General features: G+C 39.8%; 1 long non-coding RNA gene across 3 annotated transcripts in view; it reads left to right on the forward strand.

Annotated features, from left to right (window-relative positions):
* LOC114012848 (uncharacterized) overlaps positions 1 to 27,536 on the forward strand; it is a 331,654-nt gene that overhangs the window by 140,145 nt on the left and 163,973 nt on the right. The window lies entirely within an intron of this gene.

Raw genomic sequence — 27,536 nt, forward strand, 5'->3', positions numbered from 1 at the left:
TGAGCTTTCACTAGTCTCACAGCTAATGTTCCAAAGCATTTTTGGCATGTTGTGACCGTTACCTGTGACTACAAGTGTACTCTGTGGTCTCTGCGTATGTGTTGTCAGAAATAGTGTTTCTTAATTAGCACTCCATAGCTGAGGTTATTTCCTAATAGAATGGTTTAATGAGAGTGACTCTGAGAAATGTTTACTTATATTTATATTATTTATGCCCATCATCTCTGGTTAAAGTGCAGTGCGATGAATAGATAGAAGGCCCAATAATGCTGACCGGACCCAGCCCAACGATAGGGAAGCCTGCTGCCTCCCTGGGGCTCGAGCAAAGGATGTTACTAGAAAAGTCCCTTGCCTGGCACGGCCCTCTGAGTACTGCCCCCATTACTGGTCTTCCAAGTGGGCAATGATGAAGTCCAAGTGACAAGAAGTCTGAGGGCAATCAAGAGACCTCAGGGCTTTGGGGTGACTGGTTGAGGGGATCAGGAGCACAAGTAGTGTTTTCTTCTATCCTGCCAGTTGCAGGGAACGATAAGGCACATAATTGGAAGATCTCACAGATCAGCACCTGGCTCTAGGCCTGGTGTCAATGGCTAAATTTCAGGGTTTTTGATGATAGCTCAATTTACACAGCACCAGGCCTGCTGGCAACAGATGGGGTTCACCTGTCTCAAGGGGGAAAAGGATCCTAGGTCAGGAGTTAGCAGGGCTCATTGAGAGATCTTTAAGGTAGATTCAAAGGTGGAAGGGAATAAAACTGAGCTCGTTAGAGATAAGCCTAGGGGTGTCATGCCAGGGTTGGAGGTGAGATCAATAGCGCAGCTGAAGTGCACATATGCCAAAGCCCAAAGCATGGGCAGCAAACAGGAGGAGATGGAAGCCATCGTGCAGCAGGAAGACATAGTCGCCATCATGGAAACATGGTGGGGTGACTCACATGACTACAGTGCTGTCATGGGTGGCTACAAACTCTTCAGAAGGGATAAGCAAGGAAGGAGAGATGGTGGGGTAGCTCTGTATGTCAGGAAGTGTTTTGACTGCCTAGAGCTTAATGATGGTGACAATAGGGTTGAGTGTTTATGGGTAAGAATCAGGGGGGAGGGCCAACAAGGCTGATATCCTGGTGGGAGTCTGTTACAGACCACTCAACCAGGATGAAGAGGTAGATGAAACATTCCACAAGCAACTGGGAGAAATGCCAATGTCACTAATCCTCGTTCTCGTGGAGGACTTCAACTTACCAGATGTCAGCTGGACATACAACACAGCAGAGGGGAAATGGTCTAGGAGGTTCCTGGAGTGTATGAATGAGAACTTCCCAACACAGCTGGTCAGTGAGCCGGCCAGGGGAGATGTCCCGCTGGACCTGCTGTTTACAAACAGGGAAGGACTGGTGTGTGATGTGGTGGTCAGAGGACATCTTGGGCACAGTGATCATGAGATATTAGAGTTTTTGGTTCTTGGAGATGGAAGCAGGGTCAGCAGAACTGCTACCTTGCAATTCCGAAGGGCCAACTTTGGCCTATTTTGTTTAAGAGCCTGGTTGACAGAGTCTCTTTGGAGATAGTTCTGAAGGTCCAAGAAGTCCAGGAAGGCTGGACATTATTCAAGAAGAAAGTCTTAAAGGTTCAGGAGCAGGTCATACCCATGTGCCAAAAGACAAGCTGGCAGGGGAGAAGGCCAGCCTAGCTGAACAGAGCTTTGGCTGGAACTTGGGGGGGAAAAAAGGAGTGTTACCATGTTTGGAAGAAGGGGCAGGCAATTCTAGAGGACTATAAGGATGTTGTGAGGTTATGCAGGGCAAAGATGAGAGGCAAAAGCCCAGCTAGAGCTCAGGCTGGCCACTGCTGTAAAAGATAATAAAGAATGTTTTTACAAATACATTAGAAACAAAAGGAGGGCCAAGAACAATCTTCATCCTTTATTGGATGCAGCAGGGAACATAGCCATAAAGGCTGAGGTAGTTAATGCTTGCTTTGCCTCAGTCTTTAATAGAAAGACCAGCTTCCCTCTGGGTATTCAGGCCCCTGAGCTGGAAGAGAGGGATGAGTAGGAGCAGCATGAAGTCCCCATAGTCTAGGATGAAATGGTTAGTGACCTGCTGCTCCACTTACACATGCACCAGTCTAAGGGTCTGGATGGGATCCACCCAAAGGTACTGAGGGAGCTGGTGGAGGAGCTTGCCAAGCCACTCTCCATCATTTACCAACAGTCCTGGCAAAGTGGAGAGGTCCCAGAAGACTGGAGGTTAGCCAATGTGATGCCCATCTACAAGAAGGACAGGAATGAGGATCCAGGGAACTACTGGCCTGTCAGCCTGATCTCAGTGCTGGGGAAGGTTATGGAGCAGATCATCCTGAGTGCCATCACATGGCACGTGCAGGACAGCTCGGAGATCTGGCCCAGCCAGCATGGGTTTATGAAAGGCAGGACCTGCTTGAGAAACCTGATCTCCTCCTATGACAAGATGACCCATCTAATGGATGAAGGAAAGGCTGTAGATGTTTTCTACTGAGCCCTTAGTAAAGCCTTTCTCACTGTCTCCTACAGCATTCTCCTGGAAAAACTGACTGTTCATGGCTTGAATGGGAGTGCTCTTCTCTGGGTAAAAAGCTGGCTGGAAAGCCAAGCCCAAAGAGTGGTGGTGACTGGAGTTACGTCCAGCTGGCGGCCAGTCACAACTGGTGTTCCCCAGGGCTCATTACTGGGGCCAGTTCTCTTTAATATTGTCAATGATCTGGATGAGGGGATTGAGTGCACCCTCTAGTAAGTTTGCAGATGACACCAAGCTGAGCAGGTGTGTTGATCTGCTGGAGGGCAGGAGGCTCTGCAGAGGGGTCTGGACAGGCTGGACTGATGGACCGAGGCCAATTGTATGAGGTTCAACAAGGCTCAGTGCCGGGTCCTGCAGTGGGGTCAGAACAAGCCCATGCAACTCTGCAGGCTTGGGAAGAGAGGCTGGGAAGTGCCTGGTAGAAAAGGACCTGGAGGTGTTGGTTGACAGCCACCTGAACATGAACCAGCAGTGTGCCCAGGTGGCCAAGAAGGCCAATAGCAACTGAGCTTGTATCACAGTGTGGCCAGCAGGACTAGGGAAGTGATAGTCCCCCTGTACTCTGCACTGGTGAGGCCACACCTGGAATCCTGGGTTCAGTTTTGGGTCCCTCACTACAAGACAGACATTGAGGTGCTGGAGCGCGTCCAGAGAAGGGCAACGAAGCTGGTGAAAGGTCTGGAGCACAAGTCCTATGAGGAGCAGCTGAGGGAACTGGGGTTGTTTGGTCTGGAGAGGAGGAGGCTCAGGGGGGACCTTACTGCTCTCTACAGCTACCTGACAGGAGGCTGTAGGCAGGTGGGGGTAGATTTCTTCTCCCAGTTAACAGGTGACAGGACAAAAGGAAATGGCCTCAAGCTGTTACACCAGGGGAGGTTTAGATTGGAAATTAGGAAAAATGTCTTCACTGAAAGTGTGATCAAGCATTGGAACAGGCTGCCCAGGGAGGTGGTGGAATCATCATCCCTGGAGGTGTTTAAGAAAGCTGTAGATGTGGTGCTCAGGGACATAGTTTAGTGATGGACTTGGCAGCCCTGGGTTAACAGTTGGACTTTATGTTCTCAAAGGTATTTTCCAACTTATATGATTCTATGATACTGCCTGAAGATATTGGTTCCAGTTTACTGTTTTCTCACTGGGAAAAGACATCTTGAGGTGAGAGTTTGTTACTTAAACATGGGACTGGTAAGTATGATGCAAAACCTGCAAAAGAGCTACATCCATCTGTAATGGCAGCTGAGCCCTTGGCAGGCTACCGTAGCGCATGCATAATGCACTAGTTGCCTCTGCCTAGCAGTCCTATCCTATCTATCAGATTTCTGTTGCAGGGAATCATGCAACCTGACGTGATTCTGTTTGGATTGTGGCAGACTGTAATCCCAGATTCAGAGATGAAGTTGTAAGTGGGGGTACCTGGAGACCAGCAATGAGAGAAGGGTTGAAATGAAGCAAGTAAGGCAACCACTAGGAAGATCTAAGACAGTAGGGGGGCTTAATTTATTTTATTTTCCATTGATTGCTTTTCCTACTTCTACTCTTCATGGGCTAGCAACTCACCACTTTCAAATGAGTGACATCTTTTCTGAGTTGTTCTGTCATGCATTATTTCACAAAAAGAAATGTATTAATTGCTCTATGCTGTACTGCATCCCCTCATTTTGTACAAAGTGTAAGGGAAAATATTACGGTTGGTATCTGACATGTGGAACTAATTTGCCTCCGCTGGAGTTCAGGGAGAGGTCTTGGCTATTGCAGTGGAAGAAAACATTATGAATTATAGGCACCTCGCCTCATGATGCTTCATTTGTAGTTTCCATTTGTGACGATATACTATGAATAAAATATGGGACGATACCCCAGCCCTGTTGAAATCAGTAGGAGTTTTTTTCCTAACTTCAGCTAGGGCATGACCCTGGGAATCCGTGCTGGCTCCTGGTGAAGGATTTGTTCTGTTCATGCCTCTAACTAGACCTCCTCTGAGGATGTAGTTTTTAATATTACTACCAAATCTGCTTCTTAGGTAATAATTCTCTATTATTGAAGTTTATTTGTACTTGATTTGGGGGATCCTTAGCTCAAAGAAAAACATGTTTCTATACCTAGATTTTTGTATCCTTAAATATGACAGTATTGTTAGGAGTAATTATAGACTGACTGTCAGGAAATAGAATCCGATAAAAAGAGAGAAAGTACTTCAGAATAATTTCCCAAAGGGTGGGATGGCAATGCTATAGGTAAGATACAACATAAAACTATTCAGCTTGTTGAAGTCTGTAAGATGGACTGCGAGAAACAAGGCTTAACTCTGAAAGAGTAGATCACTTAAGAGCCTTTTAGCAGCTCCAGTTTCTACAAACACACACTCTTTCGTCAAGCATACTGTGGATTTTCCTTTACCAAATGTTTTGATTTGATAAGCTTATTTTTGTCTGTGGGTAAAAAGTTGTTCTTAAGTATTTTTGTTCCTTTAGTAATAGACTCTTTCACTCTCCTACAGTTAGAGCATGTATTGCCTACAGTTCATTCATAACTTATAAAAACTTCTACTAAAGGTCATCAGAATTCATGTTTTGTAAATAATTTTTCTTTCCTATCAGCTGCTGTACTGCTTAACTGCTCTTTGCTCTGCTGTATTCCACCCATTGTGTAAAGCAAGCACAAGAGTATATTAAAATTGGTGTGCGACATATGGACCTAAATTTTGTTTGTAAAAAGCTTGAGTGCTACATCAAAACTTTTTCTGACTCTGGAATATTTTTGTAATGCAAGTATTAATTGATTTGGGAAAAGGGACAGATGTAAAATGCTGATTGTGCTCTCATCTGGTATCTTTTTTGATTTCTTCATTTCAGTATCTCAGGTTCATTAAGCTCATTCATCAGCTCTTATTAGAAGTTCCATTCTAGTGTGGACCTTGTTGAGGAAACTTACAATGTTTTTTATTAAAAATCCCTCTCAGTTTGGGCTGGGTCTTTAGATTACATCTGTAAAAACTTTGTGCAGTGTATGTGTGCATATGCACATGTATGTGCACGTATCTGCTTATGTTGTGGGTTGGAAGCTGAGTGGTAGAGATACTAAAAGAAATCTTCTCTTCTACATGTTCAGGCTAAAGTGTCCATAAGAATGCTCGTGTTATGCTTTGTTATACAAAGTTATGCCAGGAAGGAAGGGCATGAAGGTATTAAGTAATTTATTGCCTACTCCTATGGTGCTAATTTACCATTTTATGCTCCCTGCATTTTGCTTCATTCCTTTAAAACAATATACAAACCATACCTTCCAGATTGAAATCCCTTAGTGGACTACGTCCCTATAGATAAGTATCCTTGTACTGGTGCTTCCCCTTATTTAAGATGGTTAGCATTGCAGAGGGGATGCAGAGCTAAGATTATTTTCACCAGGGAGGAAACACCATGTGTGTGTAGCATGGGGATTGCTGCATTTGTTTCTGTGTGCTCTTCCTGGTGTCATAGTTTGTTAGCTTATTAGTGAGTTTTTAGAGATCTTTAGGACAGTGATGCTGTATAAGTAATAAACTAAAATATTTAATCTTGTTAGTTTCTGTAACTTTTTGATCAACTCACTTTATCAGTATTAAGCCTTTGCTTTGTTAATTAACTTGCCAAAACATACCACTTACTCAACTGGAAGAGTACCTACAAAGCAAGACCCTCGCGGTGTTCTCATCACAGTTATCCTAGGTTTTCAAAACGTTTAAAATACCTTGGAGGTAGATGATCTTAAACTAATTTGTAAAGGAACCAGTATAAATAAATCATTTTATATACAAGATTTCATAGTGATAAGAAAGTTTGATGGAGGGAAAATGATTCGGTGCAATTTGTAACTTGGAGAACATAATACATTTGACTCCTTTTTCTGTATAATACAAAGAGTTCATATGTTGCACAATGTTCATTTTTAATTAAACATTTTATCAGCACACAGCCTTTTATTGACATTCCTCATAATAGAGCTGATAAGATCTTAACCTACTCTTCAATAAAGCAATGTAAAACTCAATATTCTGGCACACACTGTTCCCTTCAGAATTAAACACATGATTTTCTGATTTAATTTAAAAAAAATCTTATGTACTTTTATTCACATTTATTTACTTTAACTTCTCAGATTTATGCTGTTGTTTGACTTATGCAATTTGAATGCCAACATTTCTTGGATTATTACTCCTGTTTGCTTGAGCTTTTAGCTAGCTGGGCCATTTTATTGAATTTTTCCTCCTCTCTTTTCCTTTTTAAAATTTTCAATAGAGTGATTTATAACCAAGCCTTGTTTCCTACTGTACCTTTTGAGTTCAATTTTGATGAGGTGCACTAACTTCACTCACAACTGCCCTAAATATAGGTTTATAGAATTTCTGCTATCACAGAAATTCCTTCAGATACGACATCAGCAGATTCCTGAAGATGTTCCCAAAGATGAATTGCAAAGTTGATCCCTGTCAGAAACCTTAAAGATGCCTGTGATATAAAGCTTCCCAGGATCATGCATTTAGTCATACAGATAAACAACCCTGTAGCTTGGCAGGATTTTCTCACCTCCAGCAGAGTTGTAGCAAGGGAGTAAGGGGGTGGGAGTCAATCCCTTCACTTGGTAGTGGCTACTGTGGTGCCTGCTGACCGAGGAGACACCTGAAGACAAGCAAGGAGTTGCCAGAAGAGCAGCATCTGGAGAGGATAAGCCTAAGTCTCTCTTCCAGGGTTTGCTGTCTACTATGTTAGATTTTTTGTCAGAAACTAGTATTCCTCTGCATGCAAAAAGCAGGATTCTCTAACACTTTGCTGCAGCAAGTCACCCCTTATGAGTTGAGCACCCACCGTACTCATCTAAATAGGTGTTATATGTAGAAGATATGACACCTGCCCACTTGCTGACCATCAGGTGTTGCAGGACCTCAGTAATCTCCTAACCTCTTGCTATATCAGCTGTCTCAGATGATAACCACTCAGCTATCCTGTGCTTTTTCTTTCATACTTTGGAAAACTAACTCTGGGTATTTGCTGTTCATCTTTATCCTTGTATCCCAGATGTGTCACTGTTCACTGTAAATGGATATTGATTTTATCTGATCATTTTGAGATAATTTAATGAACTGATTTGAAAATACTTTGTGTAATACGTCACAGAAAATGCAGAACTGCCTTGCACTTTGGAAAGAGTTTTAAAAACTGGGGAATGCTAAGCTCACCTGTTGAGGGTGTATTCCTTACACCCTCACAGATTTCCAATCTTGCTTTGTCAGCATAGCAGAAGTTAAAAATCACATAGGGCCTCTGAGAGTCGGAAGTTACCACGTGCCAGATGTGTGTATCTTTCAAGTTCTTTTGTCATCTACAAGGTCCAAATCCTCAAGGATAAATAGGTATGTAATATAGTGAACTAAGTAGTTATTAGATGCTTGAACTAAACCTAAATTTCTGATTTTGTCCTGATTTTTTTTTTTTTCCTCTTGGATGCTCTTCCCTCCAAAACCTCCAGGAAAATATACTGCCATGTTATTGGAAACATAAAGTTTTGTATTCAGATACTTTAGCTGCTGGGAGACAAAAGTATTGGAGAGCCTGGAAAGCATGAAAGTGTGTGACTTGAAAGAAACAGTGCGTTGTGGTTTGTTAATTGTTCTAGAAGGTAATTGTTTAGGAAAAAGGAATAAATCTATCAGAGTATGTAGCAGACCCATGGCTAGCTACATCTGTTACACTGTATACAAATAGTATCAAGGGAAACACAACCAAGATGTGCCTGTGGTACCCTGGAAGCTGTCAGTGCAGGTGCCAGAAGACATGCCTTTCTGTCTTTGCTGCTGCTGCCGCCATCCACACTTCCTAGATTAAGGTGAATCAGTAAGTGCCAGCAGAAGCTTAAGCCTGGTTGATACATGAAAGGTGCAGGGCCTCACCACCCCCAACAGAGGAAGGGCAAAAACATCTGAGAAAATGAAAAAGCTGATAAAGTTGTTAGTCGTATCTGTCCCTGAAAGCTTACTTGTTAAACCAGACCCAAGTCATATCACATGGAGCTGACCATTACATTAGAGGTACTGGACATCGCCACTGAAATAAAGATACCCAATTTTACTCTGACTGTTGGAGCAGAGAGACTCAATTTAGGAGGACCCTGCTCTTCAGAGGCAGTGATAGGAATGCTCATAAAGAGCTTTTTTGGGGTTTGCTCTCCCTTGCTCTGCCCACCCTGGGCAGTCCTGTATGACATGAAGAATAGGAATAAATAGCATGGGTATTTTGCTTGCTTGCTTTGCTTTGGGTTTTTTTCTTGGTTTCTAACTCTGCGGCTTTGAGCTCTCTGGCAATACCTGAGCTAGCTGAAGAGACTGTGTAAGCTGGGATAGTGACTGGCCTCTCCACAGATTCATCAGTGTTAGTTTTCCTGCAGCTCTTCACTACAAGCTGTCCTCTAGGTATTTTAAAGGGCTTCTAGAATTAGTAAAGCAAGATCTTAAATTTTAAAAATCCTTAAAACATGTTAGAAAAACAATTTGTTTATATCTGCTGTTGAACATTCATCTAAATGACCCTTTGGATATAGGGGACTAATAGGAAGATCTTTTTTTCCATACAACAGAAAGTGAAGTAGAATATTTATAGAAGAATGAAAAACCTTACAAGCTAATCCTGATGTCATCAGTGTAAATTTTGATAAGTGGACTGTTTTAAAATGCACATATAGTATGTAGGAGTTTTCATGAGCACCGCTTTAAAAGCAAAAGTTAGACGCTGTGTTTTGCTGACAGAACTCAAAGAAATGCAGATGTTATTTCTTCAATGAGAAATACTTTGTATTGGTTAATTCAATAAATAAAAAGAATGGTTGTGTAGCTGTGTTTTTGATATTCAAAGGTACACCCTTGCCAGAGGGAAGGTGAAAGTGGGGTTTAACTAAGTCTGCAATCTTATTTCAAGAGGTCTGTGTTCAAATTTAAGAAATTTATTATTTTAAATCCACTTCTTAGACCATGTTGTTTACATTATGTGTATAGCATACAACCTGGCACAGTTAGCAAGTCCACGTAAGTACAAGTCAGCAGCGGCCCACACCAGTTAAGATCAGGATGACCTAGGTAGGTAGTTCTGGCCTTGTTGCATGCTGAATTATCAGCTTTCTAAAACTCATGAAAATTCACAACCACTTCATGTAAAGTCTAATTTGCTTCTGTATACACTTGAGACAGGAATTTGCTTTAAGATGAGACGAGTTATGTAGCATTGTTTCTGTGTATATTTGTTTAGTGCTTTAGATTTTGTTGAAAGGGAAGTCTGTTGACTATGTGCTTTGGTTACATTCAGTTCCTTAAGAATGGATGTGTTCTATCAGTCTATTACCAGACAAAATAGTAGTTAATGTTAAGTTTAGAGAATGTTATTGGAATATTTTAAGTGCATTATTTAAAATAAGTCAGTAACCCTTATTGATGTTTTATTGGAGTATACCCATTGCAAATCTCACTGTTTTATAGAAAACAGTTTAATGATTTGTGAAGTACCAAATTTAATTGTTAATATGCTGATATCAAACTCTTATAAAGCAAAAAAAAAAATCTATTAACTCTAATAATTTAATTCTACTACATTATTAATATGGGGATTTCGGGGGTTCTATTACATTTTTTTAAAAAGAACAAAACCACCTCAGTATTTGGACCTTTTTAAGTTCACAGACTGTCATGCAGAGAATACTTGCTGTACCTAGACCATGTGTATATATAAGGCAAAGTAGGAAATAGGTAGGTATTGAGGAAAGCTGGCTGTTTAGTTAAAGCATTTAGCTAGAACTTGGAAGATACACGTTTAGTTGCTGAATTCTACTATGCTTTTTCTTGATCTGCCATGCCAGGTGAATCTCCTAGGAGAAAATAAGGGAGAGTTTTACGAGATCATTGGCAGGAGCCTGCATTTTAGTCCGGCTTCCTTTTTTTATAAGATAAGGTTAATTTTCTACCATTTATTCTTCTTTTGTCTTCACTTTATTCTATGGCAAAAGATTATTAGAACTGTTAAGGTTTGTTATTTCAAATGGGATAAAGACAACAGATTTTAGCCCTGCCATTCTTCTGGGGGAATAACAATGAGCATATTTCAAAAAAGATGAAATTAGTTATATTTACTGATGGGGCTTCACATTCTTAGCTAGTTCAAAGGATATATATCATATGTAGGAAAGAATTGTCCAAAAATTACAGGTATTTTTAATGAAAAAAACCCTAATGAGAACACTCTCTGTTACTTTCAGTACACTGTTTCCATTGGTCTTGATAAAGGTTCCCAGAGAGTACAAAAGATTAAGTTGAGGTTGTAGTTGGCATGTGTTTTAAATGGATACAGAAAAATAAAAACATGTGAGACATGTACTCTGTATTATGCTGAGGTGTATATATGTATGTATGATACGTTACTTTTATGCAACTTCCTGCTGTGATGTTCTCCTCCCCTCTGTATCCACATGCACACTGAACTGCAATTCTGGTCTGGATTTAATGAAAGGACATTCTTCTGCTCTGCAATTGCTCTCAGTTGTTGTATTTAGTGCTCTGATACGACAGCTTTCACTGTATCCATAAAATATGAGTAAGCATCAATAAGCTATCCAAGAGAATGGAGTTTTAAGGAGGTATTTGGATGAGGAGAGGATGAATGCACACAAAAAGGAAGGAGAGTTCTCTGATTTTATACTCAGATACTGGGCAGAATAGGAGAAGGTCATTTGGGCAAGAAAGCCTATGTAAGCGTCCTGCCATGGGGTTAGATGCTATGTTGAAATTGTAAATTCCATGCAGGAATTGGTGTGTTCTGTGAATGTGCGTGTATTGGTGTAATGAAGCCGTCCACTCATCCCCTGCTCCCTCTGCAGCTCTCCAGGTATCCGTAACTTGAGGTCAAAGCTGTGTTCGCTAGTCACGGATTCTGTGGGGAAAAAAACAACCTGCAACAAATATGTGCAAGAAGTGCCCCTTTAACAAAGCATTTTAAATGATGTGAAAGTAGATTCCTTAGGCAGTTGCAGGCCTTTGTGGAGGATCAGCAAACAGAAAATGCCTTCTCGTCTACATGGCTTGGGCTACCCAATCAGGAAAAGGGCACAATTTTGTGAATTAAGTGACCAGTCACGCATCATGAGTAACGAGTAGTGATTGTTTGTATTGGTCAGTTAAAAATTGTGTCATAGGGTCAAATATGTTTGCATACACTGCTCAAGGACTTGTGACTAACGAAGTAATTAATAACACGCGTGACCTATTTGCAGGCACCTGGTGAACAGATTTAAGGGCTCGATCCATTGGTTATGTTTCCCAAGGAGCAATTCCAGCAGCTCTGGCTAAAGATGTGTAAAATCAAGACAAAACCAAAACCAATTTCACCACTTACTAGCAACGTCCATCCTCAATGCCTGCTGTGATATATCCTTTATTGATAGGAGTATACCATACCATGGATTCTGTACCTGGTTGTGTCATACCCCTGAGCCCGAACCAGCAGCCACCCAGGCCTCCTGAACCTTCAAATACTTGTATTATTTTTAAATTAGATTTTAAGTATGAGTTACTATCACAATAATGATATTCAACTAATGATATTCAGTAATGATTCAGCCAAGCCCTGTTCAGAGGCAGGCAAAGGTCTGATCTGCTTTTCCAGGAGTTTGTACTTATTGCAAGGAGCAAGTCCTCTGCAGCCACCAGGCAGAAGAGGGAGCCTTGGAGAGTGAAGTGCTGGGCAGGATTGGTCCCAGAGACAGAGTTTCCGTAAAGCTTTTCTCATTCCAGTGACTACTGCAAACAGAAACATCTTTCCAATTGAGGAGGAGGTGGAGGGAGCAGAGGCCAGGGCTGGAAGCGAGCAAAACTCAGAACCACAAGATTTTAAATTGCATTGTGTACTCAGTGCAGTTATTTGTCTGGGGCTGGTGTTCTGCTCTAAAGAACAAGTGAAAACTGCAGCAATCTTTCAGAGTAGTTGCATTTCACACAGATTTTACTTGGATACTGTAGTATACTTTGTCCCTACAAAAAAAAAATTAAAAAAAATGAGGAGGGAGTAAAGGGGGGTATTTTATTAGAAAAGAGGGTGTAAAATTTAAGACATCTAGCTTGTAAAGTCGTTAGTCTCTCTTTTGCTTTTTATTCTGTAATTGATTACTAGCACCCCCTTTAACCCACCTTAAAGGGCAAGCAGGAAATTCATGTTTTCGTTCATCAGCCCATCCCTCTGAAAAGCGTTCAATATTAAAACAGTTTGCGAGGAGCAAAGGCAGAAGAAACAAGAGGCCCAGTTAGACCGTGGCAAGGTTAGGAGATGCATGTCTGATGCCTGCAGCAAATATCGGCTCTTGTTCCTGTACAATTTTTGCATGGGGAGACCAAGTTAATTGGGGTATGGCTCTGTTCTTTCCTTTATGTGTGACCTTTTATTATCTCTGTGGCCCTGTAGTTCATGCAGTGTCATAAAGCTGTGGGAAAGTCTTGCAGCTAGTGTTATCAGCTGTTGGAAATTAACTTAAAAAAATGAAATATCTGTGTTTCCTTTTGCCTGAAGGTGTCTGGGAGTCTGTGAACTGCTACGAAGGTGCAATTACTGTGGTTGTGATTTTGCTGTAGCTGAGCATTGCTTGTGCATCTTTTCCCTGCTCTCCCTCCCCTTCTTCCCTTCCCTCCCCCCCCTGCTTTTTAGTGCAAGCTGTGGGCTGGCAATCAGGTGTTGTGCTGGGGGAGGAAGTTACTTTAGAAGGGGGGTTATATGGCATAATTCCCACGAATGTAGGAGGAGGATGAAAAAGATAAAGAAATTTTGTTTTTCTGAGCTAGAGGATTCTCTGCATGACTTCCCCACTGATGGGATCATGTGCTTTCAGGCTGAGATTTTATTAACAATTCAAATGGAAATTGAGGGCACAGGAGGAGCAGATTCTCACATAAACTTGATCTGTCCATGAATGCAGTTCTCTGTTTGCCCTGACCCTGCATGGCTTAAGACACTGCCTGTGAGGCCTGAGTGCCAGACACAAAGACCGAAATGAAAAGCAAGCACATTCCAGTAGTCTGCACAAAGGCAATGGAGCAGTTTCTAGCAGTCTCCCCAGGGAGAGATCTTATCTCCTTGCGGCTAAAACCCTTTAGAGTGTTTATTTGTACTCTAGCACCCGAGGTTTATGAATTGATATGGATGCTGATTAAACACTGTAAGTTTCCTCAGCAAGTCATTTTGGGAGGCATGGAGGTGTCCTGCATGCATTTTCTTTCCAAAATACATACTGATACTTATCAAAAGGCTGCTCCGGTTTCCTGATGAGTGAACGTAGATGAGTGCAGAGTAAGAAGACACTCCAGAAAGTACATTCATTAATAAAAGTCATCAATAGCCTTAGGATGGTTTTGCAAAACTTTGGCTTTAGGACTCTGCTGGTTTTAGTGTTGAAAACGTTAGCACAGACTGTCACCGATGCCGGACACTTGTGCTTGCCGACACTCGGGAGGGTTGCTCCTGAGTAGCTCTACTGATTAAACGTCATGTATGCTTGGGTGACCTTGTGCTACGAAGCCAGCAGCGCACAGCACTGGGGCAGAGGGAGGATGCATGAGGCAGGGCTGCTGTGGCCACATCTGCACAGCCCTTCCTTTGCACCAATGGCAGTCGGTGGGTGATGCTGCCTGTCAGGGAAATTCTGCCGGAGATGAGAGCTGGGGGGTGGGTGATGGGGGTCTGCTGGTGGTTTTTGTCGTTGCTTGAGGCTGGAGGTGGGAAAGGCTAGGAACATATCCCAGGGCAAAAATATAATTCATATTCCCCGTCACTGTCTGATGTTAATATTGGCAGTGTTGGTAAATGCTGGAGATTCCTTAATCAAACTATTAAACGTTGATATTTCTGGCTTTCGTAATCAGGCTTCCTTTTATGAAAACTCTCTAAAACAGTAGGAAAAATGTAGGCAAACAATAATTTTGACTGTGGTAACTCCAAAGAGTCACAGTTTTAATCGCCCTAATTTTCCTTATTTTCAGCCAAAAAAAAAAGCCCCAAACCAAAAGCCAGCAACTTTTAGGTAGGAAATCATAACCACATGTTTTTACATTTTTCTTAAGGTGTTTAAAGGTTTCAAAACTTTTGATACTCCTTAGACTAGTTAAATTAGTGGAAAGAGACTAGCAAAAGTTATTGATTCAAATAGTTTTGTTCCCTTAATTTTATGGGGTTATATTATCCAAAATTAATGGTTGTACTTAGGCAAATTGTCAGTAATTGGTGACAAAATTGCTTTATTGCTTTTCTTTCATTTGATGTTAATTAATGGCCTTACATTATTAAGTCCAAGTCTCTTCTGCATTTCTCTTTCTCCATAAATATTCTTAGTGGTAATGTGTTAGCGTAAACTTTATTCTTCGATCTATGCAATAACTGCTTTATAGAAATGTGATAATAAACAGATTTCTGGCATAATTTATAGAAATGTGATAACAAACAGATTTCTGGCATAATTTTCCCTGAAATAATGTAACTGTTATTTGTTCAAGAGCTTGAAGTCATTTTGATATGAAGGAATACATTAGTAACATAATGTGTTAATTGACTCATGTGGTAAAACATTAGTTTTTCACATCAAAGTAGACCTTAGCAACTTACCCAGCAGCTACTTTACAAAATCTAGCCTTTGTCTCATTTTACAATTTAAGAAACTGCTACCTTCTCTCCTACTATTTTACAGTGTGTTCAGTGAAATGGTTCTGTTTCAGTGGACTAGAATATCACCAGAGCATTTGTCATCATATTTCTTGCCTGTTAACTGGTATTTGGTACAGAGCAGTGCTCATCTGTGTTTTCCAAATTACCTTGTTATAATGCTATGTAAATATTTAAAAGTCTAGAATAAATGCAGTCAGTAAAAGCCACTTCTAGATTTTCATACAAGCACTATGGAAAAAACAGCTTTTGTGTGGTTGTGTGTGTGTTATTTGTTTGTTTTGTAATAATTTAAACCAAAATAATGAGTGTATGTCACAAAATTTGATATATTGAACATCATATACCAAAGTAGAATAGAGAAGGGAGGAATTAAATATTAAATGACTCTTAAAATGGAGTTTTGGTGGTTTGGTAAGAATAAATTACTAAAAAAAATATTGAAAGCCAAAACAACTTCAAAATATAGGAGGAAATATTTTTTAAGTTTTGATAGTTTCACAAATTATACTTATTTTCTCTGTTGTCTAATCCTGTAGTACAGAACTGAGGGAACTGTATCTTTGATTTTGCTGGTAGAGGATTGCACCAATAATGCAATATGGTTTCTGTGATTACTGCCCAAATCCTATTTGTCTTTAATCTTAGTTATACTCAGAAAGTTTCCAAAGCTATGATTTCTTCTTCCTCGAAGTGCTAGTTTTCATCTTTTTTCGTGAGTTATGGTTTTTTTTTTTAATGTTTTAAAATAAACTGTATAAATTTATACACATTTCAAAAATTATAGGGTGGTATGTTATTTAAATAAATATTTAGGTATACTATATTTTATGAGAAAAATCACACCTTTTTTTGACTTGATTTTAAAAAGAAATTCCCCCTAAAAACATTTTTTGAGAAAATTTGTATTTGGAGTTAGAAATGTTTAGTGTTATGTAAGTGATGTTTCTTGGATTAAAGAAAAATAGTGAAGTTAGATTATTGGCAAGTTGAATTATTTTACATTTGTTGAAGGACTTACATTATTTTTCATAACTGAAGTGTGCTTCAGTTATGAAAACTTTAACTTTGTAGCAGAGTCACAGTGCACCAGTAATTCTGAACTATGTCCCACCCCCAATTTCCACTGAGGAAAGCACCTCCATGTGTTTGGAATGAAATGTGTGTCAATGTATTTTAAAGGCAGCTAAGAGAAGCTGTAGCTCTTTAATGTACCAGCAAAGAGCAATACTTTGCAAAACAGCTTGAGTTGGTTTTAGTGAAGTATTTGTAGGTGAAAACTGCCCCAGCAAAAGACAGAAAGTTGGTGCTTGCCTCTGTCTCCACCTGCAACCCTTAGCTGGTATGGTTGTGTGTAACATATTTCTTTGTCCTTCTTGAAGTTTTGTGTACTTAAAGATCTTTGCTCTGACTCTAACTGTGACTGTGAGCGTGTATGAGGAGAGGTGTTCAGACCTCAGTAAGACATCTATTCTTGAGCCATCTATTCTTGCTCACGTATCATGCAGGCTGTGCCGCGTTCTCCTTTTCACAGTAGAGGTACAGCTGCGCCATCCCAGATCGCATGGTGCCAAGACTCTTAGCTTGAGCCTTGCCTGGTTTCAGTCATGGCAAAGCTCTGGGCTGTCACAGGTGCGGGGGAGCAGCTGTCGTAGAGGAGCATTAAACCACTACCGCAACTTGAATTCATGCGGTTCAATGTGGGATAGGCGGGAGCTGGCTCTGTACCTCGTCTGCTGTGCTGGCTGCTCCCTGCAATACAGTCACCAATCCTGTGGTGGCCTTGCAAGGGAAGGGGTTGTGGTGGTGGCCTTCTGCCAGATTGTTTTCTCCTGGATGCCTGTTGAAGTGAATTTCATGGCTCTCACAGTGATATAACTGAAAGCCCATAGTGTCATGCCATATACACTTGTAATTCATTTCACCAGTGTGGATGGGTGAAAAAGGTCTGGTCTTTCACACAGTAGCACAGATCACTTACCTTGATTTCTGAATTTGAAATGAGACTAGAGATGAAAAATTTCTCCATAGGTCTACGCGTTTGTTGCCACTTTAAATGTCGGAGGTTTCCACTGGGAGGGGGTTTATGCCATCGGGGGACACCTGCTGCCCAGGCAACCCTGCTTACACTAGTTGTAACATCCCTTGGTGTTTAAATATGTGTGAGGATGAACTTTATGCCTGTCTCTGGCAGGTTTTCTCATGCGCATGTACTTTAGTTTGCTTGAATGTGAGGATGACAGCATTGCTGGACTTCTAGGTTATGTGCTCTGAATTTGACCTCTGGAGGGAGGTACATCTTTGCAGTGCCTACACAGAGAATTTAGGTCCTAAACTTAGGTATTTTGAATTTAATCATAAATACATAAGTCAACCCTGGGTAAACCGTATGAACTCCCTTCACAAGTAAATGAAAGTAAAGAAGAATGACTAAAATCACTGGAAATAGGAAAGTAAGTGTTTGTCTGTGTTGTAAAAATGTGATTCTAAGCTTGTCAGAGAATGAATCCACAGCGTTCGCTTCTCAGTGCCCGAAAGTAGCCTTTCTCAGACTGCTGTTCAAGCAGCCATTTATGATGCTTTGCAAAATTAAACACAATGAAAACCAGCTAACAGGAAGGGATAATTGTCTGTAGATGAGGACAGTCTGTAAGATCAGTTTTCCCTGACAAAGTCAACCTTGGAATGAGACAGTTGGGAACTCACATAGGTTATTAGCAAGCCAGAACTAGACCTCTGTAAATTGATGTTAATGAAAGATTATGTTTGGTTTTGTGTTGTGGTGAAATACAGTCTCGGTTGATAAAATATTTTTTGTAAACCATTGAGAAATTTACCATGTGGATGGAGTTGGTTGAGGAGATGGCTCTGTCTTCATAAGGATACCTGACGAAATTTGCAAATGTCCTTGGAAATCCCAGATCTTCTATATGTAATTTAAAGTAAAATTGAAGTAAACACTTGCACTTAGAATTACCTTTTATTTCTTTTAGCGTCCTGGGGAGCTATCTTTGAGTGATACATATTGTACTTGTCACAAATGGCATATAGTGTGTACTTGGTGTGTTCAACTGTTGTCTGTAGTTCTCATCCACTGGTGGGAGCAAGGGAAGAGGAGGGAAAGAAGTGTATCGCACTCAGCCCCCAGGCTGCACCATCCCTTTCGTATATAATATTATGTTTTCCCTAGCTTCATAGAGTGGACATCAGAATAAAATCTGTGCTGTCAGCTCTGTTTACCCTTTGCAGCAATGCAAGCACTTCCAGAGGGGCATTCACACCATCCCACTTCAGTTACCTTCATTGGGTACCTAAACTGGGTGGTTAGTGTCTGTATACTTCCTCTGCTATTGATAGAGCTTTTCCCAAAGATGGTCTGAGCATCCTTCTTTCATCTCTCCCTTTTAGAGTAGTCTCCTTTTCTCCTTGACTGTGTAGGCACCCTGAAGTCATGGTATTATGACTTCCCTTAAACTGTGGCATTAAGACTTTCCCAGCTTACTTCCCTTCAATTAATGTTACTAGCTTTTCTGCCAAATTGTATGATGGTGATACCTAGTATTTAAGATTGGCCATATTCCAATAAGGCATTATCTGTAGTAGGTGTAAGATATTTTCATCTCTGATTTCTGTGATTGGAAAGTTTTAATGATACCCTAGTTATTTTCTGCTTTTCAGCAGTAATTCTACAAAGAAAATGTATTTATCAAAACAAGTTCTGATTGGTCTGGGTGTCTTACATGAGGAGACAGTCATCAAACCAGAAAAACTCTTTTATTTTAATTTTTCTATTGATCACTCAAGATTAGGTACTCTTTTGAAAGATGAGGAGAATATACAAAAGATTTTCAGTATACTTTCAATAATACTGTCTATCTGGTGATTATTGAAGTAATGTAATTTTGCATACTTGCTGTAACTTTGGTATGATACAGAAAGCTAGTTCCTTTTGGGTCTATTGTGTAAATATACTTTCTAAAAAAACCCAATATGTGCAGGAACTAAAGTTACATTCTTATATTTCCTAAATAGTGATGAATTGAGAAATCTTTCTAATTTGAGCGGTCATGAGCGTGTCAGCCTTGTACCTCCAGCCAAGCTGTATATGATGGTACAGGAAAAAAATATAAGAAAAAAAAAAGCTGCTCTAAGACTAAGTACAAACATAATAATGAAGAAACAATGCAATGTAGTCAACCAGGCATGAAGAATTATGTATTGAAGCTAAGAGGCCAAGTGTCTTATCAGTTGGATTTTAATAATGCCTGGCAGAAGTGCTTGTACTTGTACAGCAATTGTTTTAATATCTAATTGAGTTTCAAGCTGAAATATGACAATCTGTCTTTAAACATGAAGAGCCCACTTCCTGTGGTGCAATGTCTAAGCATTTCTTTACATACTAAACTGAGATTAGAAATTTGGTAATACTTGTGTTTTCAGATTCCAGGAGCCTTCTAATTATGCATAACTAAAGCTGTATCCTGTGCCGTTTTACTATTGTTAACTCTTTCCTCTTCCTGTCTTTATAATTCATGTTGTTTACCATAGTCATGTGATGCAGCTTGTTCCTTTTTTCCCCCCCTCCTTTTTAATACTGTTAGCTGTTTGCATTGGGCACTTTCATTTGCTTTGTGGTTAACAGTACCTAATAGGATGTGCCCTAGTTCTGCTTGGGGAGTCTAGTTACAACAGCAATGTAGACTTAAAACATAAATGTGACTCCAAAGCTGACACTCAAATTATGCTTCTGATAATCTAACATTACCTTTACATGGTCAGGAGTACCACATCATAATCACTAAAGGTAAGAAAAAAAACCCACCAAGTTTGAAAAAAGCTTATGTTTTTACTGAGCATGCATACTGAAATGGATGCAATACTCAAAATGTAACCTTGTTTTTAAATGGGCTTTTTTTCATTTTATTTCTCATTATCGATTGGTATGTGAAGCTGGAGCTTTTCAGGAAAAGTCTGGGATTATGAGTGTGTCAACCTCTGCTTTTAGCACAGCAATGAGGTTATCAATAATGCATTGGAGATCTCAGAATCCTTGAACATAGGAAAATCACAGCTGGTCTGGGTTTATTGTTGAAATTGCAGATTTGTGCCAAGAGGTCACGACAACTGCATGTCAGACGGTCACACACACACACGCACACAGACATGTCTTGGGGGAATGAAGGGAATAACAGCTGAAGAATTGCCACTGCCCATGTTATTTAGAAACTCTTCATATGTTTCTATAGTACAGCTTTAAAAGCAGCATATTTAATGCTGCTTGCAGCGGCCTTTTGACATTTTGGCCTTTCCCAGTATTATAAGTTTTATTGTTTTCCTGACAAGTTTATTCATATACTAACAGCTTGCTTGGCAGCAATGTTCAAACTCAATACTTAGGCTTTCTGGTCACGGTGGTGGCTGGCAGTAATAGAGAGAGAGAATAAGTGAGTGTGGAAATGCAAAGCTGTCTCTTGTTACATTTTATCGATCTCATTCTGGTGTCATTCAATTAAGACAGAAATGTGATGGATAGTGTCTGCATAGATTCCTACTTTGCTTTCCAGCCACTCTATATAAAGCTTTTTGGGGAGGGAGGAGGGAAGGGAGGGTGAGAGGAGGAGATGGTAGCAAATCAAAGATACAGTGTGATTTGAATTACAGATCAAACTTATCTTTTTAAAAAAATCATTATTCTAAAGCCACTTTGAAAAGCAATATTAGCAGAGCTAGCATTCTGTGTTGTCTTCCTAGTAAGTATCCATAAGTGTCTGGCCCATTGTTCACTGTAGTAATGTTGGGTTTTTTTTAGTCCAGATCTTGTCTGCGATTTATGAATAAACACTTGATTCTTCTGAATTTAGTACAGATGTAGGAATGGCCCAAGAAATGAAAGGACTTCCTTGCCTAAGAGACATGCCTGCATGCTGTAGGGCAGTAATTCCAGATAAACATCTGAAGATACAAGTTCTTTTCAGTATGTTGTTTACTTTAAATGGGGAGGGGGGGCGGGGAATAAAAAATCATTGAGCAGTTCTGTCAGTGTGTTACAGAAATGCGGAGATTAGGTCCATAGGCTTAAGCAGACCGATGTCAATTCACAGCAACCAAGCATCTCACCTAGTCTTCAGACCGTGGTAATTTCAGAACTAATACATCACTTTCAATCTAACTCACAGTTTTCTGTCTAAAATGTGAACAGGACAGTCCTAGAATGCATTGGTGATTTCCAGAAGCATTTTTTGTCATCAGACTTGGGACAGGCTCCTTAGTTAGAAGTCCACTGGAAGAAAAACCTTGGTAGCTCTCACCTCCTGGTTTTCCTTCCCATCTTCTGGGCTTACAGGCCTCTGGGCTGTATGTCCAGATGTCCTTTGTTCCCAGGGAACTTACAGGGGAAGGTTTTGGAACTCAAAAGGCAATGTCCAGGGCAGGTTTGGGATTCTCTGCTGAAATGGTTATCTGGTAAGAAGCCAATTCACCAGAACCAAAGTACATCACAGATGTGTATTGACTATTGAACTATCATAAAAAAAACAACCCCAAACAAACAAACAACTAAACAAAAAAAAATACCAAAACAAATAGAATCCCACCAGCTGGCTTGATGAGCTTCTGGGAAACCCAGATTTCTGAGGTGTGCAGTTGTGCCACATGCAGTATGTTGCATGTTGGTTGGTACTCCCAGCTTTCCATGTGGCTGGTGATGATGTTCCACCCTTCACAGCTTGACTGTGGCTCGCAAATCCCTTTTCCTGCACTGGGGAGCGCAGAAGCCCTAGGAGCCACGTTTTAACTAAGAGCCTTGGGGCTTTGACATTTAGGACTGTGTTTTGCTGGCAACTGCCGTTATTGGATCCACAGTTACAGCTGAGGGAGGCATTAATTTAAGGTAATTAAGTTTTAAGCCACATTTTAAATGTGATGAGGCCAAGATTTTAGGAAATAAAGAGCATATTTCTAGCCACGTTACTCATTCAAATATGTATTCTGAGTGCTCGTTTGTGATTGCTGTGTGTCTCAGGTTAGCAGTAGTTATTCTGTAGAGCCTACAACAGAGTTATGGGTCAGAGTACTGGATTCATAAATCTGAAGATCAAACGTCAACTGGGATTTGAGTTTTCAGAATTACAGAATTTCAGATGAGAGCTTGTGACTGAGATGAACTGAGGTTTCTCAGAATAGTTTGATCTTGTGCTATTAATCAGATGCTTCTGCTAAATCAATGATCAGCTATGTTTATACTGCCATGAGTATGAAGTATCTTCCCTTTGTGCAGGAGTTCTAGATGGGATCTATAACTTGCCTCCTGAGGACTCTAGGAAAGGAATGATATGAGCAAGGTATGGCCTCCCAGGCACGAGGATACAAGAAGGGCCTTGGGCAGGTCCAGTCATTTCTGGCTTACCTAGTAGCCTGGGTACATCAGGACTCTGAATTATTGTTGGAGCTGCTCTTTGTGGGCTGGTTTAGAATGGGGAGGCTGCTTCAGTGAATCATAGCTATTTAATTCCCACTCCCTCATATGCAGATTTTGAAGTCTCAGAGGTACAGAGTATATATAGCTTGAATAGTTGCTCCATTGACAGTGTATTTGGAAATCTAATAAAATACAGTGGGATGGACTTTTCTTATGTTCCTATCCCCCAAAAGTGATGTTGTTTTTATTGTTAAAGTTATGTCATGGTATAACATGATGTAGCAAAGACAGCATTGTTTGTGCAACATCCCCCCTTTGTTGAAGAGACTTTCCATGCTGGACCATTTGAAAAAATCAACCTTTCTGCATTTGCCACTCAGGTATAAAATTAAAAATGTTAGTATGCATATAAGGCAACCAACATTCCACAGATTTTATGGGCAGTCATGCAGCAAGTAGTTTGGGTGCCAGTGCTGTTGGTATAGCTTCTTGACAAAGCAGTTAAAGTGATTTCATTGTTTAACATCCTAAATAGGGTAGGTTTCTTTTTTCCCCTGCACTCCAAACAGAAGTCTTGCATTGCTTCTTCCTGGCTTTGAGAGCTCATGAAATATAACATATAGAATCATTTTGCACTTTTAAATACTGTTCATTTCACTGCAGGAAGGAAAACATTCGTGGTATAAAAGAGAAGAAAATATTTTTCGAGTAATGTTACTTTGAGGAAGAGGTTAAGGGATCTTGCTGTGTCCATGTGAAAAATTAACTGATGTAAAAGTTGACCATGACTTCTTCTGGATTTGTTTTCAATGGTACATCTATGTGTGGCAGGTTCCAATAGCCATACATAAACGAATGTTAAGAAAAAAGGAAGCCAACCAATCCCCAAATTCAGCACTACTTAGTGAGCTCTACAAGGCAGTTTTTAATATCATTTATCCACCACAAACTTCTGTTTTCCCTAACCTGATGAGGGCTCATTGAGGTGTACTTTTGGATAAATCCAGCTCACCTAACGCTAGACCTTGAGCTGAAACTGAACAGACATTAAGTTTGTAAAAGTTTAATTAGATGGTTTTGTGTAAGTGTCACACTTTTTATAGGTGTCTGTATTTCATATTTCCAGAAGTAGGACCACAAGAACAAGTTGGTTTATATCGTATTTTAATCTCAGAAGGGAACAGCTATAATAGCACCAGATAAACTTGCTGTCTTAAGATGTCCACTTGAATTTCGAGTTTTGTGTCTAGATTTTAGAAATTCACAGAATGTTGGAGAGAAGAGGGGGGGAGGGAGGAAGGGTTTCCTAAGCATAAGCACATAAGTGGTTATAGCCTATTGTACTTTTTAAAGAATTGAAATATTTCAATAGCTTGAAAATGAGCCAGACAGCTTGTGTATTACGAACAGGGGTGGGGGGAGATAAAAATAAATAAAGAGCAGCTGCAATTCTGTTAAAAGGGACCTGAAAAATTATAGCAAACATTGTGTATAGAAATCTAGGAGAAAAGAACCCTAAAGTATATCAAAATTTGTCATATTCTGTTCTGTTCTGAAGATCTGGAGTTCAGTGTTTAATTTATGAGCAACGATTTTTTTTTCCTCTTCAAGTGCTTATGGAGAATTAGGATTAAATATGTAACACACAACAAGGCAGACCTTTAAACAGCTTGCCTTAAACCAGAAAAAAATGTGTCTCAATATCTGAGTAACTTATGGTTTTGACTATTAGCAGCTGTAGCAAGTATTTAGCAGTTACTAGGAATTGTCTAGCAAAATTAACATTTCTTAAGAATAATTACTCTTTCTTTTGGCATTATTTTTGGGCTTCTCAATTCCTGGGTTTTACTTTTTGATATTTAACTCTAGTTGGATTTGTAGACAATTTCATTTTTCCCATGTGGAATTCACCTTTATTACTTCGGTGTGCAAAGAATATCTAAAGAATTTTCACATTATTTGGTAATTAGAGATCTTTTAGTGAGAAAATGAGAGAAGCAGTCGGGGTCTGCTTGAATTTTGTAAACCTTTAGTTCCAGAGTATGGTGAACATTGATTCAAACTCTGTGTGAAGGTGAAAGAATAAATAGTATTTTTCTTCACTGCATTTTATCCAATGAACTAAAGCCAGTAGCATAGCCTTGTTTTCATCTTTTGATCTTATAGTATTAAGCATTCTTCTATATTAATCAGAAACCGGACAGTCTTTCATAGACAATGTTCCAACTGAAGAGGAATCAATGGTGTTTATAGTTTGATTTTGCCTGAAATACAGTATTTAACTCATGTACTAATTCTGTTTGTCAGCAAATGTCAGATGGTAGATATAAAAAGAAGCATATGCTAGGACTGAGTTTCATCTAGGAAAGCATCAATAAATAAAAATAGAATGCATTATTAATGTAGTCATAATAATGATTAGATGTGGTAAAGGTGATTACCAAGATTTTAAGTCAGGAATACAGTTGTGTTAACTTATGGCGAGACAAAGACCTTCTCTTCATTGCATCATCTGTGTCTGGGTTGGACCAGTTGAATAGAAGTCATCGCACCTGATTTTGTATGTGCAATTTTAACAATCAGTTCTCATAATGCTAGGCAATTGGAAATAGAGAGTAGTGGGGCAAATCATGTTAGCAATGCAGATATTGATAGTGATTTGGGGAAATATAAGTGAGCAATTTACCAGTTCTGTATCTTTATGTTTTAAAAGGAAAATTGCATTTTTATTTGTATTTTGATTCTCATCATCAATGTGTGTTTCCACACTGTGCTCCAAGTGTTGGTAAATAAATGGAGGTGGGAGTCTATGTGTTGCCTTTGTCCTGCAAAATGGTAGTTCTCTGCCTCTGCTGAGCTCCTGCAGGTTCTGCCATGGTGAGCAAACAGGCTTGCAGAAAGGCAGGTAACTCCCCATCTTGCAGAACAGCAGCTTCTGTTGCTGTCTGTCCTACCTTACTTGCCGGAACAACCCTAAACAAGTAGCACACTGCTGATGCACCTAAGCTGGAAAATAGCAGCATTTTGTCTCTGCACAAGGCTCCTCCTTTCTTGCGGTGTGCAGAACGTAATGTTTGTCCACGAACATGGCAGTGTGGTGCTATTTTGATTAAAGGTGGTGTCCACTTAGGAAACTACAGTGAAGATCTCTTTCTTTTAAAAAGGCAGGATATAATTTTTTAGGTTCTCTCTTTTGTTGGGATCTCTCTTCTAGCACCATGAATTCAAAAAACCTGAATCGCTTCTTCCCAGGAAATGTCAGATGAAGAGACTGAATTTGAACATAGGATAAATAAAGATATTTATCTTTAGAGATAAATAAGGACTAATTTGTACCAAAACAGATAAGAATTTTCCTGTCAAGGTCTGTTTTCTTGATGGAGAATAAAAACTTTCAAGGCTACTTGCCCAGAATATGTATCACTACATGTATTTCTTCTTGTGTAGTATGGAAGCTCTTGAAGCTCTTTACAGTTTGTGCAGCTTAGGATGGCTCCTAATGCTCAGTTTCCTATGTGCGTCCCAGAAAGAAAGAAGTTCTGAATTTCAGTCTTGTAAGGCAATCCTTTAAGCATTATTTTTAAGTGAGGTTAGTGGGCAGCTGACTAGTGATGATTGTATGTATTGAAATAAAATTTAAAAAAGGGCACAGTAAAAATTAAAACCTTTACCTGACCAGCAAACATCTTGTTTGTTCTTGGACGAGACAAAGAGATGAAGGTTTATTTGTCCTGTTGGAAGAAGACCAAATATTGCTTTATTTTTCTTCCAGAGAAGAGAACTTTTAATTGACTTTTCCTGAATTCATAGCAGTCTTTACGGAATGTTACATAATGTTCTTGCACGAGCCCCGCTTGGTGTACTTAATCTTCCTTGCAATACTGCATTCTCGTACATTGTGTAATGCTAGTCCCTTAGGAGCACAGGGCAACTTTATGAGTAGAAGAATATTATTACATAGTTCTGGAGAGGTGTCCAAAATTATCAGGAAGTTCTGTCCATGCCCTTTACGATTCCCCAGTTCACAGAAATGCAGATGCTTTAGAATAAAAGCGTGGGCAACCTTAATGGCTGCTGCTCAAGAGGATTCCATTTCATTTTCCCAATAGCACAGCTGTCTCCTAACTAACTTCATGACTTCCCCACCACAAGACACACAAGATCTGCAATGATGCAGCCAGACTGTATTCTCCTGTATATTTACCATCTGAGAGTATAGAGAACATACAGCCAACAGAAGGGCAACTGGAACCTCGCTAAGTCCTGCTGAAATGAGAGTATTGTCTGTGGGCAGGAGTTAGGGATAAGGGCTGGAAGGAAACTACAGCTGTTTCCTAGCTGTTGTCAAGAATGAGATGTTTAGTCAGAGGCTTCTTGGAGGAGGAGATGAGAGAGGATTTTTTTTTTCCCCTGTTTAGTTTAATTTTCTGCTACTCTGGCCTGGGTTCTGTCACTGCCTGCTAGGTGGCCTGTCTGTAAACTGGCGTGATGCTGCTATCATCTGTACTGTGTTTTGGCATGCCCTTCATAATTGGTTTGCTTTCTTAAAATTCAAGCTATCTTTTGAAGATTTTGTCTCCATGAATAGTGTCATCTTTCCACAATGAAATAAGTTATTCTTCCTAGTTTCATAGTGGTAGGGAAAAAAATAAAAATCAATGGCCTTTTAGTTTTCCTACTTTCTGTTTGGCTATGCTACAAGCAACATCTAAGGAATCCAAGATCATCTTCTGAGCATTAAGAAGAAAAAGACAATGTGTTTTTAATATTAATCTCATATTTGGAACACTGTCTTGAAATTACCAAGAGCAGAGATATAAGTTGCTTTTAAAAATAAGATTCTGTCAAACTGCTAATC

Source organism: Falco peregrinus, chromosome 4 (genome assembly GCF_023634155.1).
Source record: "Falco peregrinus isolate bFalPer1 chromosome 4, bFalPer1.pri, whole genome shotgun sequence".
Lineage (NCBI taxonomy): Eukaryota > Metazoa > Chordata > Aves > Falconiformes > Falconidae > Falco > Falco peregrinus.